This window comes from Podarcis bocagei (genome assembly GCF_964188305.1).
Source record: "Podarcis bocagei genome assembly, chromosome: 9".
Classification (NCBI taxonomy): domain Eukaryota; kingdom Metazoa; phylum Chordata; class Lepidosauria; order Squamata; family Lacertidae; genus Podarcis; species Podarcis bocagei.
In genome coordinates, this window is record NC_138134.1 from 18,627,943 (window position 1) to 18,642,568 (window position 14,626).

A 14,626-nucleotide genomic window follows, 5' to 3' on the forward strand; every position below is an offset into this window, starting at 1 on the left:
AGTGCTTGGTCAACTATATCTATGGCTACCGGCAGAATGTGGGCTTAAGTCAATTGCTGGGTAGATGATTGTATGTCAGTCAATTTATTGCAAGGAATAAACCTTCCTGATGGCAAGCTGGGAACCTCCTCTCCATTCTCAAACTTGACCATAAAGTAGAACATAAGACAGCATTTCCTGTTACTGAAAAATTAGGCCACTGGTCTTCAACTGGTGGGTTGAGGGATGGGTTGAGATCAAGCTATGGGTCACAACAGCAGCACCATCAGAAAGATGCATGGTGAAAAGAATGAAGAAATGGGACCTTAATTCTTGTTTCAGTTAAAGGTGGACCCCAGATCAAGAAAGGTTGCAGACAATTGCTAGGCAACTTGAAAAGAATCCCAAGGTTTTCTATCTTCATTTAAAAGGGGGAGAGAAGCTAAGTTTCTAGTTCTTATGGAAGTTTGGGACCTTCTACACAACCATATCTCCCATTTAAAAGTCTGATGCCAAGTACTTGATTGCATGGGGCTTGAAACTTCATCCTGAAAACCATTAAGCCCTTGGTTCAACAGAACTGCACAGTAATAAACAACCCCCTCCCCAAGGGTAATAGTTTAAAATGCACTCTGGCTTAAAATTATACGTGTATTTTTTCCTTCCAATATACTGTGGGGACCAGAAATGTACTCCATCTAGTGAACTTTATGGGCAGCAAACCAACATGATAAAACAAGATCACAGGGATATATGTAATGCACATATCACAGTATGTAACACAAGCATTTTGTTTCCCCTGTTTGTTCTCATACAGCTCATTAAACTAGCTCAGAACGGATACTGCTCTACATATTTTTCACATGTATTTTTCAGGAAGTGAAATTCTCCCCCCAAGGATTCTGACTCCTTCCGAACACATGTAGCGAGCGTGAAATTGTGTGGCGTCAATGTTTGGCATGTTTACTCAGAAATAAGCTTTTCAGTGCTTTCAGATTCACACAGAAACGACAACGAGGAACCAAGTTAGTCCCTTGCCCAATGCAGAACTGGGACAGACTGGACTTTAAGGTGTCTTCCCATCCCCACATGAAAGAGCACTTGTCAGACTCCTCATGGGCTTTCACGAGACCTTGAAGCAGGGTCAAGACCTGAACGCCGAGGACAGTATCCAATGTCGCAGCTCCACCAACACAATGAACTTCTGAGCACACAGCAGTTCTTTTTTCCCTCCGGTCTTCTCCAGGGAACCCCCTTGGAGCAGATATTTGGGGCACACAGGGAAGGGAACGGAACCCCCAACACCATTTGACAGCTTTCTGGGTCATGTGGCCAGCATGACTAAACCGCTTCTGGCGCAATGGGACACTGTGACGGAAACCAGACCTCATGGAAACGCCATTTACCTTCCTGCCACAGCGGTACCTATTTATCTACTTGCACTGGTGTGCTTTTGAACTGTTAGGTTGGCAAGAGCTGGGACAGAGCAAAGGGAGCTCACCACCATCGTGCGGATTCGAACCGCCGACATTCCGATAGGCAAGCCCAAGAGACTCAGTGGTTTAGATCACAGTGCCGCCCACGTTCTTTAACATCATGTGCAGATGCATTCGAAAGCCTGGAACTAGACTAAACAGCAAGGTGCACACAGTCTTAGACATGTTCGTTAATTCCAACATGTCTAGCCTGAGTAAAACTTAGCTGAATCCCGCCCAGTGTTTTCTGTTACTTAAGAATGGCTTTTGTTTGTGGTTTTTGAAAACAGAAATCCTGATATGCAGATTTCAGCCATGGATACATTGGCTGCCTTATAGAGGTCATTCTGATGAGTTTGTAATTACAAGATAATTCTAGCTTTTGTTTTTATTCTTATTGGTGTTTAATTGGAGATTAATTAGTTCTTTCCCCTGGCATTTAAATAGTAGCTCCAGGAGAAGAAGAGGTAAATGGAGATTAATGCTGCAAATATGCATTTCTCTTTGTTATGGGTGGCAGTTTATAGCCATTTATAGATCTATTAATACTGCCAGCACTGTTGTAAGCATATTTTGATATTGTTCGACATACTGCATACATTTAAAAACTTTTTTTCTGGTGTATTTCAATCTTGCATCAGGGTTATCTGTACAAAGTTCAAACTTTTTGCACTACACATTGCAGGACTCCCCTCCTCCTGCGTTTGTTTCTGCTATGCTGAGCAGACAATAGTTGTGTGTGCTGAGAGCATTTTTTTGCCCAACAGACCAGAAAACCAACTAACTCCTGAAGGTCAGGGATTTTGTTGTAAGGCTCCTTTCAGCTTTGCAGAAAGCCATGAGAGACGTCTAGGCAAGAACGCACACGGGAGTTTTCTCTGCAAGAAGCGAGTCCGCTGTATGCCCAATATCCATCTCTCCAACTGGCAACCCCAGAAACACTGTACCAACAAGTCTGCCTAGTTACCCGCAGTCCCTTTCTTGAAAGGGGAAGTTATGGACAAAGTAGCTTCTGGAAGGGAAGACAATAACAGCTTGCTGTCCTCCCAAATTGCTTATTGCTCTGCAAAAAAGAAAAAAGAAAAAAAGGACCCAACTGGATCCGTCAACACAACCAAATACGCAAGGTGCTTCCGGTGGCCCAAGACCAGAGATGGCTTTGGGCATCTGCAACACAAAATCACAGGTCCAAAGGCTTCTATGAAATGGGAAATTGTAATTCCTGAGCAGCCACAGTCCCCAGGGAACTGCATCTCTCAATGGGGAGTACAGTGGTACCTTGGTTCTCAAACTTAATCCATTCCGGACGTCTATTCCAAAAACCAAAGTGTTCCAAAACCAAGGCACCCTTTGCCATAGAAAGTTATGGAAAATGGATTAATCCGTTCCAGACTTTTAAAAACAGCCATTTTTAAAAAACAGCAATTTAACATGAATTTTACTATCTAACGAGACCATTGATCCATAAAATGAAAGCAATAAACAATGAACTGCAGTCACACAATCAATCAATCAATCAATCAATCAGTAGCTGAACTGGGTTCCACACAGTCACACAAAAAAAGAGCCACAAAAACGCAAAATAAATAGCAAAAATAGACAGACATCGGCATAACACTCCAAATGGAAGTGTAGCACTCAAATCGGAAGCGTAACACTCAAAACAGAGCACGTTCAGCTTCCAAAAAAAAAGTTCGCAAACTTGAACACTTACTTCTGGGTTTGCAGTGTTTGGGTTCCAGGTTGTTTGAGTACCAAGGTATTTAAGAACCAAGGTACCACTGTATTTGGGAGCTTGCCACCTATCTTGGCAGGTCTGCAAATTCCAAGACCGTGAAGACCACAAAAATCCCCCTACAAACTAGGGGAAAGGAAGGCTCTGGAGCTGCTCCTTAGTGTGTACTACCCATGCCCTCACTCTGTATTGTTTCTATATCATTTTAAAATAATGGTTCTATTTATTTTTAAAATGTTTTTGGCTTTCCAATACTCTGGCTGCATTTGTGTGTGTTTGCACATAATCAGGGCACCATGCAAAATGCCCATTAAAAATTAGTTTATAAAAATAAATACAGAAGACCCGACGTTCTTGCCACCTCAGCATCCCCATTCCAACAGAAGTTTCTGCTGTTAATTTTCTCTCTGAGACTTGTGTCCCGACCCTTTACCTTTACTGTATTTGCTCAGGTGTAACTGACTGGAACTTAGTAAACAAGGATGCAGCTGATGACTAAACATGGGATAAAATCCACTCACTTGTATCCTTAGCTTATCCCCCACTAAATCTAAGCAAGTTGCTAAGGCCATTTTCCCAATTCAGTTTCCCTTGCTACACAGAGAGTCAGGGGAGATGTCCATTTCCCGCCCACTAGCTACAGGGAAAAAATATGTCCAATGCCCATTTTTATATCTATGATATTGATTTGCAGCCAGATCATTCTGGAAACCTGGGCAGCTTATTGTTCTGTCATTTTTCAAAGTTAAAACAGCAAAAAATAAATTTAAAAAGATATCCAGTTTATCTGTTTTATCCTAAGATTTCAAATGCCTTAAGGTTGCACACTTACAGTGGTACCTCGGGTTAAGTACTTAATTCGTTCCGGAGGTCCGTACTTAACCTGAAACTGTTCTTAACCTGAAGCACCACTTTAGCTAATGGGGCCTCCTGCTGCCGCCGTGCCACCAGAGCACAATTTCTGTTCTCATCCTGAAGCAAAGTTCTTAACCTGAAGCACTATTTCTGGGTTAGCGGAGTCTGTAACGTGAAGTGTATGTAACCTGAAGCGTATGTAACCCGAGGTGCCACTGTATTTCGGAGCAAGCGCTCCTGAAATTTGAGAGTGTGCTTGAGGATTAAGTGATTAAAGATGGACATTTTGGAAGGCAGAAAGTGCAATACCTCTGTCAACAAATGCACGTTCAGTATAAAATGGAAAGCTCGCTTTCCCCATTTTATTCCGATTGCCACTGTGTTAATGGTGCTTTTTCTCCAAGGAACTCAGATGTTCCACCCCACCACCATTTCCCCCCTCACAAAAGTCCCTGGAATTGGGTCAGGCAGGGAGAGGGTGACTGGCCCCCAACCAAGGTCCCCCACTGAACTTAATGGCCTGAGTAGAACTCGTGTCTTCCTGGTCCTCGTCCAACACTCTACACATGACATATGGATTTTTGTTTTTGTGACTACTTCCAAGGCTGGGGTTCCCCTCATCCTTCTGTCTCTCCATCCAACCTATATGGGGCCATTTCATTTGGGAGCAAGTTGAAGAAAGCCTAGTCACTCAATGACTAAATTAGCCTCTTGGGGAACATGCAAGAGGGCCAGACAAGCATATACTTGGAAGAAAATGGGACTTACGTGTGAGTATGTAGGCGTTCCTATTTTTCTAGAACAGTAGCAGTAAAGTCTGAGGCTGCCAATCCTACATACCCTGATTTGGGAATAAGCCACACTGGGATTTACTTCCAAGTAAACATGCACTGTGTACCATCTCTCTTAAGCTGCCAATCCTTATGGTGATCAGTTTTTGTAAAAGAAAAATGTCATCACATGACAATAGATAACATTGCCACCTCTCTTTTAGCTTCAAATTGAGGCCCTTGTGACCCAAGAGAAGCTATAAAACTTAGCACAGGGGTAGCAAGTGGCAGGCTTGTTAGATCGTCTTTGTTTTTTTACTAGAAACCCTAGACTGATCAACCGCAGCCAGGTGTAAAATACATACAGTCAGAATTAAATGATTAAAGTGTGCTTCTGAGAATGTTCGGAGCCAAAGAATTTGTTTTTGGCTGGTAGCAGAACTGAGCTTTTGGTCCTTTCCCACAAAAGACAGCATACTGTTCTGTTCTGTTCTACTTTTCAGTAGGCTTATTTAGTTGGAAAAAGCCCTTCTGCCGTTGCAGATCACTTGCAAATTTCCCAGACGTCTTCCAGTAAATCCTGATCTGTCTTCTGCCCACCGAGAACATGAGAACTGACCATTTAGGCACACAAACAACTACATACTGTATTGCGAAGTGTATAAGACAAATGAAGTCCACCACATATCTGTCCTAGCAAATGAGGAAAACTAAAGCACTACAGTGGTACCTTGGGTTACATACGCTTCAGGTTACACACTCCTCTAACCCAGATATAGTGCTTCAGGTTAAGAACTTTGCTTCAGGATAAGAACAGAAATCGTGCTCCGGCGGCATGGCAGCAGCAGGAGCCCCCATTAGCTAAAGTGGTGTTTCAGGTTACGAACAGTTTCAGGTTAAGAACAGACCTCCGGAACGAATTAAGTACTTAACCTGAGGTACCACTGTATTACAGGCAGGCCTGTTTACAAAAGCTGCAAATTGGAGACTGCTCTTTTTGGTAAAGCATTTCTTCAAAAAACCGATTCAGGTACAGAGTCATTGGATTACAGTCATGCTGATCTTTAGTCTTTAGGATACAGCGATTAGGAAGGGAACCGCTACCCTCAAAGGAATGGTTGAAATGTGTTGTGTCCTTTATACACAAATAGCAATGGCGAGCGGCTCAAGATAATTTAATTCATATTCATATTAATGTTGTTTAGGAACTGTTGTATTCCGGCACTATCCATTTAGCGTAAATTGGAGAGCACATAGGCTCAACAGGTGAATGCGGCCACGATTCAAAAAGTATCTGTTGCTTTGAAAAAGGTGGCACAATTGGTTTTTCTGGGCGACACAAAACTCTGACACTTTTGCGCCACGAAACAGCAGCGCACAGAAAAGCAAGCCTCTTTTGCATTGTTACATTTTGCAGTGTACAGAATAGCCCATTTGCCAACAAACCATACACTTTGCATTCCCCATGCGCAAAAAGTTGGTATGTGACTTTCTCAAGCTGTTCACAAAATGTGAAGTTTTGCGTGCAAGCGAGATTGGGGATCCCTATATAATTAACCTCTAATTGTATACTGTGTAGCTTCTAACTGCCAGTAAAATCCTCCATTTTTAACACTCTCTCTAAATCCGAAACTATCCGTGTTTATGCCAGAACATGTTAACACACATGTCACTGTTCGAGGGGAAAGCCACAAGAGTAAGCTAGCCTTCTTTCTAATATCTGTTTTACAAAGAAAACACTGAGCAGAACCTTGCACAGAAAATCAGCCTCTAACATCCAAGTTGCAAATCACTGAATTGCACATTGTTAATGTTGCAAACCCTAAACTCATGGGTGATTTGCCTGCTGCTGAGTCACATTGAAACCATTTCGTAACTAACACTGGGGTGGGTTTTTTTGTTTAGTGCAAAACCACCCAAATCCATCCACAAACAGTCACTGAATGTTCACTCCTGCAAGTCACGTATGGAAATGAATTCTACGTGGGTGCTATTTAACAGAACTATCTGGGACCCGTTTCGTTTTCATTCCACGTCATCACAAACGGTGCCCCTCTGCCGAAAGCCTCTTGGATAAGGAGAAGATGAAAAATATGAAACTGTACCTGGCAAGTACCTGGCGTCCGCCCTCTTTCGTGCAACTTCGCTCCCTCACTGGCGATGGAATGCCCTTCAAATCTATGGCTGGCTGCTTTTGGTAAATGTTTTACAAGACACTAAACAACCTTCAGTTCCACCCTCCATGCAAACACCGCTGAGAACAGGGTACAATGGTAACAAAGCACTTACAGGTAGTATTCAGGTAACCACAAATGCAGCAAGGGCAGCAGATTCGAGATTTAATCCCAGCGTGTGTCTCTCCCTGGCCACTGCCACTTTATCTGCCTTGCGGGGGGCAGGGGGGAGGAAAAAACCCCTCCATAGATATATCAGTCAAGACTATTCACGTGTAATTGTGGGGCATAAATCGCAACAACCTTTCCCCTTATTGTTAACTTCTAATCTGTACTCAAGCCTAGGCGTGTTTAACTGGAAAAAACCCGACAAGGAGCAGTTAGGAAAGGAACAGTATTCGATTTCAAAATAAATCTTTGGAACGAAACAGAGACATTTCATTGACAGCTGCGTTTTTGTAAAAAAGAAGAAGAGCAGACAATACGTAGCACGTTGAACGCAAGGAAAGGAAAAAGAGGAAAAGCAGAGAACCACAAAACTGTCCCATGCAACATGAATGGATATAAACACACATACGGACTTACCTTTCAAGCAGCAAAAGTCTACCTCCCTCCATTCCTGCTTTTCGCCATCTACCAAAAGTTAAAGTTCTACTAGCCCCAAACCAGAGTTTTTGCATTCCATTCAAGTTAACAATTACAGAAGGATGAGAGCAGGAACTGGCACTAACACAGTGAAAGCATTTGAGCGGACAAGGTACTCCCCAGCAGTTACCAAAACGAACAGACCTTTCTAAATCCGGGAATTGCGCAAGACTTGAAAATAAGGCTTAGAGAGAGAGAGAGAGAGAGAGAGAGAGAGAGAGAGAGAGAGAGAGAATGAGAGAGAGAATAATTCCCTCGTAAATTAATTGCAATTGTCGAGTACACAGAGATTGGCGTTAGAACAGTGGAGAACAGGAATGAAACACGGCAAGCCGAAAAGCAGATAGGAAATCACAGCAAATGAACATGCAGTTCTCAGCTCATTGCCAGAGGCAGGCCAGGGATAGACATGCCCAAATCCCAAACTGGAGCCTATGTTCTCGAGCCAGAGGAAAGCCTGGAAATGCTGCAGGTAGGCGTTCCTGCTCTGTTGACCACGTAAGGTCAGAAGGCCAGGACTGGTCAGTCTGGACTGTCCGGCCTTCATGTTGCCTTAGGGCTCTGAGCACACCCACTTTCAGGTAGCTGCTTCTACTTTGGCGATCAATCCTAGCCGAGTAAGATTGCCTTCCATGAACACGGTTTTAACAGTGAGTCCGTAAGTGACAGTGGAGGCCAGTTCTGGATCCACACGTCCTTCCACAGTGGGGACATAGGTTTCTGGGCAGGAGTTGATCACTGTGAGGGTTTGCCAAGTGTGCCTTCCACTTAGCTCATTTCTCCCTTTTGTCCTGATTCTGAGCGTCTTCAAAGCCCATGACACCTTTGCTAAAGGCTGTGCTCCAATTGGAGCGTTCACATGCCAGGGTTCCCCAATTGTCGGTGTTTATGCTACATTTTGTTAGATTTGCCTTTACATTTTGTTAGATTTGCCTCTTTTGTTGACCACCAGCATTACACTTTCAATTTTTAAGTTTGGAATAGAGTAGTTGCTTTGGAAGATGATAATCAGGCATCCAAACAACATGACCAGTCCAATGAAGTGAATGTTGAAGAATCAATGCTCTGACACTGGTGATCTTTGCTTCTTCCAGTATGCTGGCATTAGTTCTCCTGTCTTCCCAAGTGATGTGTAACATTTTTTGGAGACACCATTGATGGGGTCTTTTGAGGAGTTAGCGTTTATAAGTGATCCATGTTTCACAAGCGTACAGTAAGGCTGGGAGTACAATAGCTTTTTAAACAAGCATTTTGGTTTCCCTGCAACTCTCCCAGTCCTCTGCGGCTTCAACCCACGCATTCCCAGGTAACTCACTAGCCTAAGTCCAAGCCTCAGACCCTCTCCATTACAGATATACATATAGTTGCTTTTATAGCAAGGAACCTGAAAGCAAGGGAACATTGCACATTTACAGTCTTCATCTATGTTTATTATGAGGGGCGAAGAGAGCCTAGAGTGCCAGCAACTGCCAGTTTGCGAGCTCGAGAAAGTGTGCATGGCCGCCATACGTCTTGTAATTTCCCAGAGATAGCCGGGATTCATCCGCCAAAAATGACATCCCGGCAGATTTTTTAAAAATCGGTTAAAATTTGGGCACACTGCAGCTCATATCAGAAGCATTGAATTTTTTGGCCATTTCCCTAAAAAATAATTTTAAAAACTTCTTCTTTTTTGGAGATTTTTTTGCAAAAGAAAAGAGAAAAGCTTGACAGTTGGTTCATGCCTTCAGAACACACGTTATATTTTTCAAGTTCAAAGTCAAACTCAAGTTGCACCCATTTTCAAGATGGCTGGAAGCAAGGCCTTTCCAACAGCGTATATATTATTTAGACAGGCTCCCAGAATTCTTCGATGGAAGCTGTAACCATTTAAAGCAGCATCATGCTATTTTAAGTTAGGGGTGTCATACACCCAGAATTTCCCAGACATACCCGGAATACTGCAGCTGGAAGCAGTGCCAGGCGAAAATGGGGAAAATGTCCGGAAAGTTCCAGACGAATGGCAATCATGTTGGCAGTGCCGTTTTTGCTTATTTTCCTTTAAAATAGCTTTAAAACCTTTTCTCTTTTTTCTTTGCAATTTTGGCAAAAAAGCTTAACAACTTTTGTGTCCAGATTTCCGCTTTCTGAAAATATGGCAACCCCATTTAAGTGTGTTGTGTGAACATTGAATGACCTTCAACAAGATATGTCGTGTTAAATATGTCTTGAAGCTCAATATTGATCATATTTACTTGGAAGCAATGGGACATATGGCAAAGCTTTAGATTGTTACAAGTGTCTCTCCATCTTCTTTTGAGCTTATATCTCCCCATCTCTCCAAAAATATGGTTCCCATATATAAAGAGACAAAACTGTTGTCCAGGCAAAATGACACGCCCTGTGTGTTACAAAGTTCTCCATTATCATACGAACACAAATAAATAAAAGGTATTTTTGTCATTTGCATGCCAATGGCAGAGAGTACTCTGACCCCCATGACACAGCCTCAGAGATCAACCTCTGTCAAGAGTGCATAGATATTCAAGGGCAGCTTGGCACGCCAATGTTTATTCATTGCCGAGAAGAGATGCGGAGTCCCCTTGCAGTGTTTGGGATATTGTCATGGGCCACGAGTCGGCTTCACCTGCCTAGCAGCAGCCTGAAGGAGCAGAAGGTGAAGGAACTCCACCTGCTGTGGATCAGCCTTCTTGCTCCTGATGAGAACCGGCCAGCTCCAGCTTTCTTAAGCAGGGTTTGCAGTCTCAGTCAGTTTCTGGAAACAACATTCGTCATTCCTGACTAGACCTTGCTGTTTGTTGCTTCTCGTGACCTTGGACCCTTAGCTTTCTTGACCCCCCGGATAATCTGACTACGTGAACTGAAATACTCCTGACCTTAGGACTGGGCTGAATCTTGCATACGGACTCTGCCTCCAAGCATGTACCCCCTGAGACTTGGCTGGTTGGCTGGCTTCTCCCTCCATTGAGCTCTGCCATGGCTGGCAGCACAAGGCTACGACCGATATCCTGCAATAATTCAGTATTGAAAGCTTGATATAACCCCAGAATAGTGTGTGCGCTGGTGTTGTGGTGAAACAGCTGTGAAAATCTGAAAAGTCCCCACGCTTAATGGAAGTGGCTTTTTCAAACAAATGCAGATAAATCAGGAAACAGTGGTGGAATCGAAGCACATATAAAAAAACGCTGCCAAAATGCTTTTTAAAAAACGTTTTGAAAAATACACTGGATTTACCACAGCTCACCGTCGCCATCTAGTGTCATATTTGTGTATTGCACTTTGCAACACACTTAAAACATTTTATTTGCAGCTGTGTGGCTGAGCAAGAAATAAGGTTAAATGTGCACGCTAACATTGTTTTGGTTTCTTTGGGGATCACCTTCAATTGCATGCTTTGAGTCCAGATGTATATTTTCTACCTCTTGGGACACATGTGCTTTTCACCTCCTCAAAAAACTTTTGCTCAGTGTGACTACTGTTTAAATGGAAAGCATTTTGAACGGGACGCATTCAGCATGGAATTCCAGTGTCTTGGTGCTGGGAGAGGATTTTCACACCAAACTCATCTAACCAAGCCACTCTGAAAAGAATAGGAATTGACTGTGACAATTCTCCAGTAATCATAATGAAGCGAGGTCAAAAATGAAAATAAAATTACAGCCTAACCATATACATAAACATTGCCATGTCATGTGCCTTTGCTATACTCTGGTCTCCGTCCCTGCCAAACAACCCACTAGGTCCTAGGATCAGGACCTCTTTGGGCTTGAGTCCTGACAGATCCTCTGTTTTCTGTTGCAACAATCTTCCCATTTTTGACTGGCTGCCGATCCTATAAACAGCTCCTGGGTCGGCTTAGGTCAACACTACCCCGGACTTTGTGTCTGCTCCACCCTGACGTGAGTTGTTTTTCTACTGAAGCCTTCAGAGCTCTCCAGGCTGTCTGCTCTCGTGTTCCCCTGCATGGTTTTTGTCTCAATGGCCTTCACAATTGCAGATAAAAGGGCAGCTCTTGCCTATAAGATTACAGAAGTTGTGTCTGAGTTTTAGGGCTGAGACAGCCTCTACTCGCTTGCTGGCGATTGGTTCCTTCTGCCCCGTCAACCAAGTCCTTGACAGGAAAACCTCTAGCCAATGATCAGTAATAGCCAGTTTTTTCTTGGATGAGGTTTGAATAAGATACAGCAGATTCCTGCCCCCCCCCCCCCAAAGAAGTTACAGGTAAGATGTACCTTGAAATCTGGCTGTGGAGGCAAGGGGGATTGCAAACATATTTGGGACATTTGGGTCTGGGCTCCCAGTAGTGAAATGTGAAAACAAAAGTCGGGTAGCTTAAAGCAGCAAAAGTAAGAAAATGTGTAGATGACTCTTCTCAAGTTCCATGAGCATTATGACAACTGGGTACGGTGCTTTTGGCAGCGACTCTCTCTCGCCCACTTTGGTTTAAATTTCCTCCACTTTTTACAGATCCTGCCCAGCACAGTGAAAACCAAAAGCAGGGAATTAAATCCAAACCTGGATAGCAAAGTAAAACGTTAGCCTTCTCTAAGGTAAAGGTAAAGGTAAAGGGACCCCTGACCATTAGATCCAGTCATGGCCGACTCTGGGGTTGCGGCGCTCATCTCGCTTTACTGGCTGAGGGAGCCGGCGTACAGCTTCCGGGTCATGTGGCCAGCATGACTAAGCCGCTTCTGGCGAACCACAGCAGCGCATGGAAACGCTGTTTACCTTCCCGCCAGAGCAGAACCTATTTATCTAGTTGCACTTTGATGTGCTTTCGAACTTGTAGGTTGGCAGGAGCAGGGACCGAGCAATGGGAGCTCACTCTATCGTGGGGATCTGAACCACTGACCTTCTGATCAGCAAGTCCTAGGCTCTGTGGTTTAACCCACAGCGCCACCCACATCCCTTTAGCCTTCTCTCTTAAGGGAACATTCCTAGCACAGTTGGTAGAGCAGGAACCTCTGAATCTCAGGGTTGTGGGTTCGAGTCCCACATTGGGCAAAAATATTCCTGCATTGCAGGGGGTTGGACTAGATGACCCTTGGGGTCCCTTCCAACTCTGCCATTTGATGATTCAAGCTCCTGCAACGGCGAAATATTTAAAATGTGAAGTATCTGTTTGCATTCACTCCTCTAGCATATTTTAATGGTCGCACTCAAAGAAAGTATCAGAATCTAATTCAGAAATCTAGGTTCTCTCTCAACAGTTGCTGTCTTGCAGTTTGATCTTCACATATCTGGCGGCTGCAGAAAAGTTCATTTCACAATATCTCCTTCCTTGAAGCTGTCCAACCGGTTCCGACATGCGCTGCTGTGTTGCACCATACTGCCACTGGGAGGGAGGGGGCACATTTAGAGCAGCGGTTCCTTATTGGAAGATCGCAACCTGGAAGTAAAGGAACTTGGGGGTGGGTGAGGGGAGAACACCTTTGAGTTTCCAGGAGAGTTTATAGCTTGCCAAGCCCAGCTTGCCTGGGAGGCACGAAGGGCACAGTAACAGTGTTGTTTCTAGTTTGGGCAGTATTATGGCAACAAATGGCACTTACTGCTTTCCCCAAGGTGAACACTTTTAAGATTGTCTATTTAAACTGATACAATGGGCTTGCTGTATTTTTTGTGGTGCACACGGGCTTTTAAAAATGGGAGGAGGGGGGAAACACATGCACAAGTACATTTTTGTGTGGTTGAATATATAAACGATGCTTAGGTAAAAAGGTAAAGGACCCCTGGACAGTTAAGTCCAATCAAAGGCGACTATGGGGTTGTGGCGCTCAATTTGCTTTCAGACAGAGGGACAGCTTTCACAGACAGCTTTCGAGGTCATGTATGACTAAACCGCTTCTGGTAAAAAAGGACCCCTAGGTGGTTAAGTCCAGTCAAAGGTAACTATGGGTTGCTGCACTCATCTCGCTTTTTAGGTCGAGGGAGCCAGCGTTTGTCTGCAGACAGCTTTCCAGGTCATGTGGCCAGCATGGCTAAACTGCTTCTGGGGCAACAGGACACCATGACAGAAACCAGAGCGCACAGAAATGCTGTTTACCTACCCGCCACAGCGGTACCTATTTATCTACTTGCACTGATATGCTTTCGAACTGCTAGGTTGGCAGGAGCTGGGACAGAGCAACAGAAGCTCACCCTGTCATGGGGATCCGAACCACGGACCTTCTGATCAGCAAGCCCAAGAGGCTCAGTGGATTAGACCACAGCGCCACCCGCACCCCCAAACGATGCTTAGATTACACATTGATCAGTATGGAGCTGGTGCAGCATACTTGTTAAGAGACTTGGACATTTGAATTCATCAAATGGCCCTCAGTCAAGACATTCACTCGGGCACCCCACTGTGTTATGTGGAGAAAATGCTAAAGTTTTTGAGCATGCAGAAATGTTGCATTGCTAGCAAAATGCTCAAGTGGGAGGTGCTAATGGGAAGTGTCTTACATTGCAGAGGAATGAACAGTGGGTCTTTGGCTTCTTCTATACAGAGGCATGTTGCAGTCCACCTAACAGCTTCTGTTGGCAATGATCAGGTTTTGCCCCCATGCAAATGCTTTGCATTTTTTCTGTCGGGTTCGTTGCAACGCTGTGGTCTAAACCACGGAGTCTCTTGGGCTTGCTGATCAGAAGGTCAGCCGTTCAAATCCCCGCAACGGAGTGAGCTCCCATTCCTCTGTCCCAGCTCCTGCCAACCTAGCAGTTCGAAAGCACGCCAGTGCAAGTAGATAAATAGGTACCGCTGCAGCAGGAAGGTAAACGGCGTTTCCGTGTGCTCTGGCTTCCGTCACGGTGTCTCTTTGCACCAGAAGCAGTTTAGTCATGCTGGCTACATCACCCGGAAAGCTGTCTGTGAAAGCTGTCCCTCTGCCTGAAAGCAAGATGAGCACCACAACCCCATAGTCGCCTTTGATTGGACTTAACCGTCCAGGGGTCCTTTACCTTTTTACCTTTAAAATATATTGGAGAAAGCCAGAGGTGCACTTGGGAATACCA

The 14,626-nt window shown here is 44.2% G+C and overlaps 1 protein-coding gene across 8 annotated transcripts in view; it reads right to left on the reverse strand.

The window, feature by feature from the left end:
• The window catches only part of RBM47 (RNA binding motif protein 47), a 91,234-nt gene that overhangs the window by 42,453 nt on the left and 34,155 nt on the right, over nucleotides 1-14,626 (reverse strand). For 2 of the 8 annotated variants that reach the window (XM_081208902.1, XM_081208903.1), the window contains exon 1: nucleotides 7,574-7,771. The exons of 4 other annotated variants lie outside the window; for them this stretch is intronic. The gene's annotated coding sequence lies outside the window, so the exon portion shown is untranslated. Of the gene's footprint in view, nucleotides 1-6,919; nucleotides 7,068-7,103; nucleotides 7,350-7,573; nucleotides 7,772-14,626 lie in introns of those variants that run through there. 2 more of the 8 variants (XM_081208905.1, XM_081208904.1) reach the window with 2 other exon arrangements.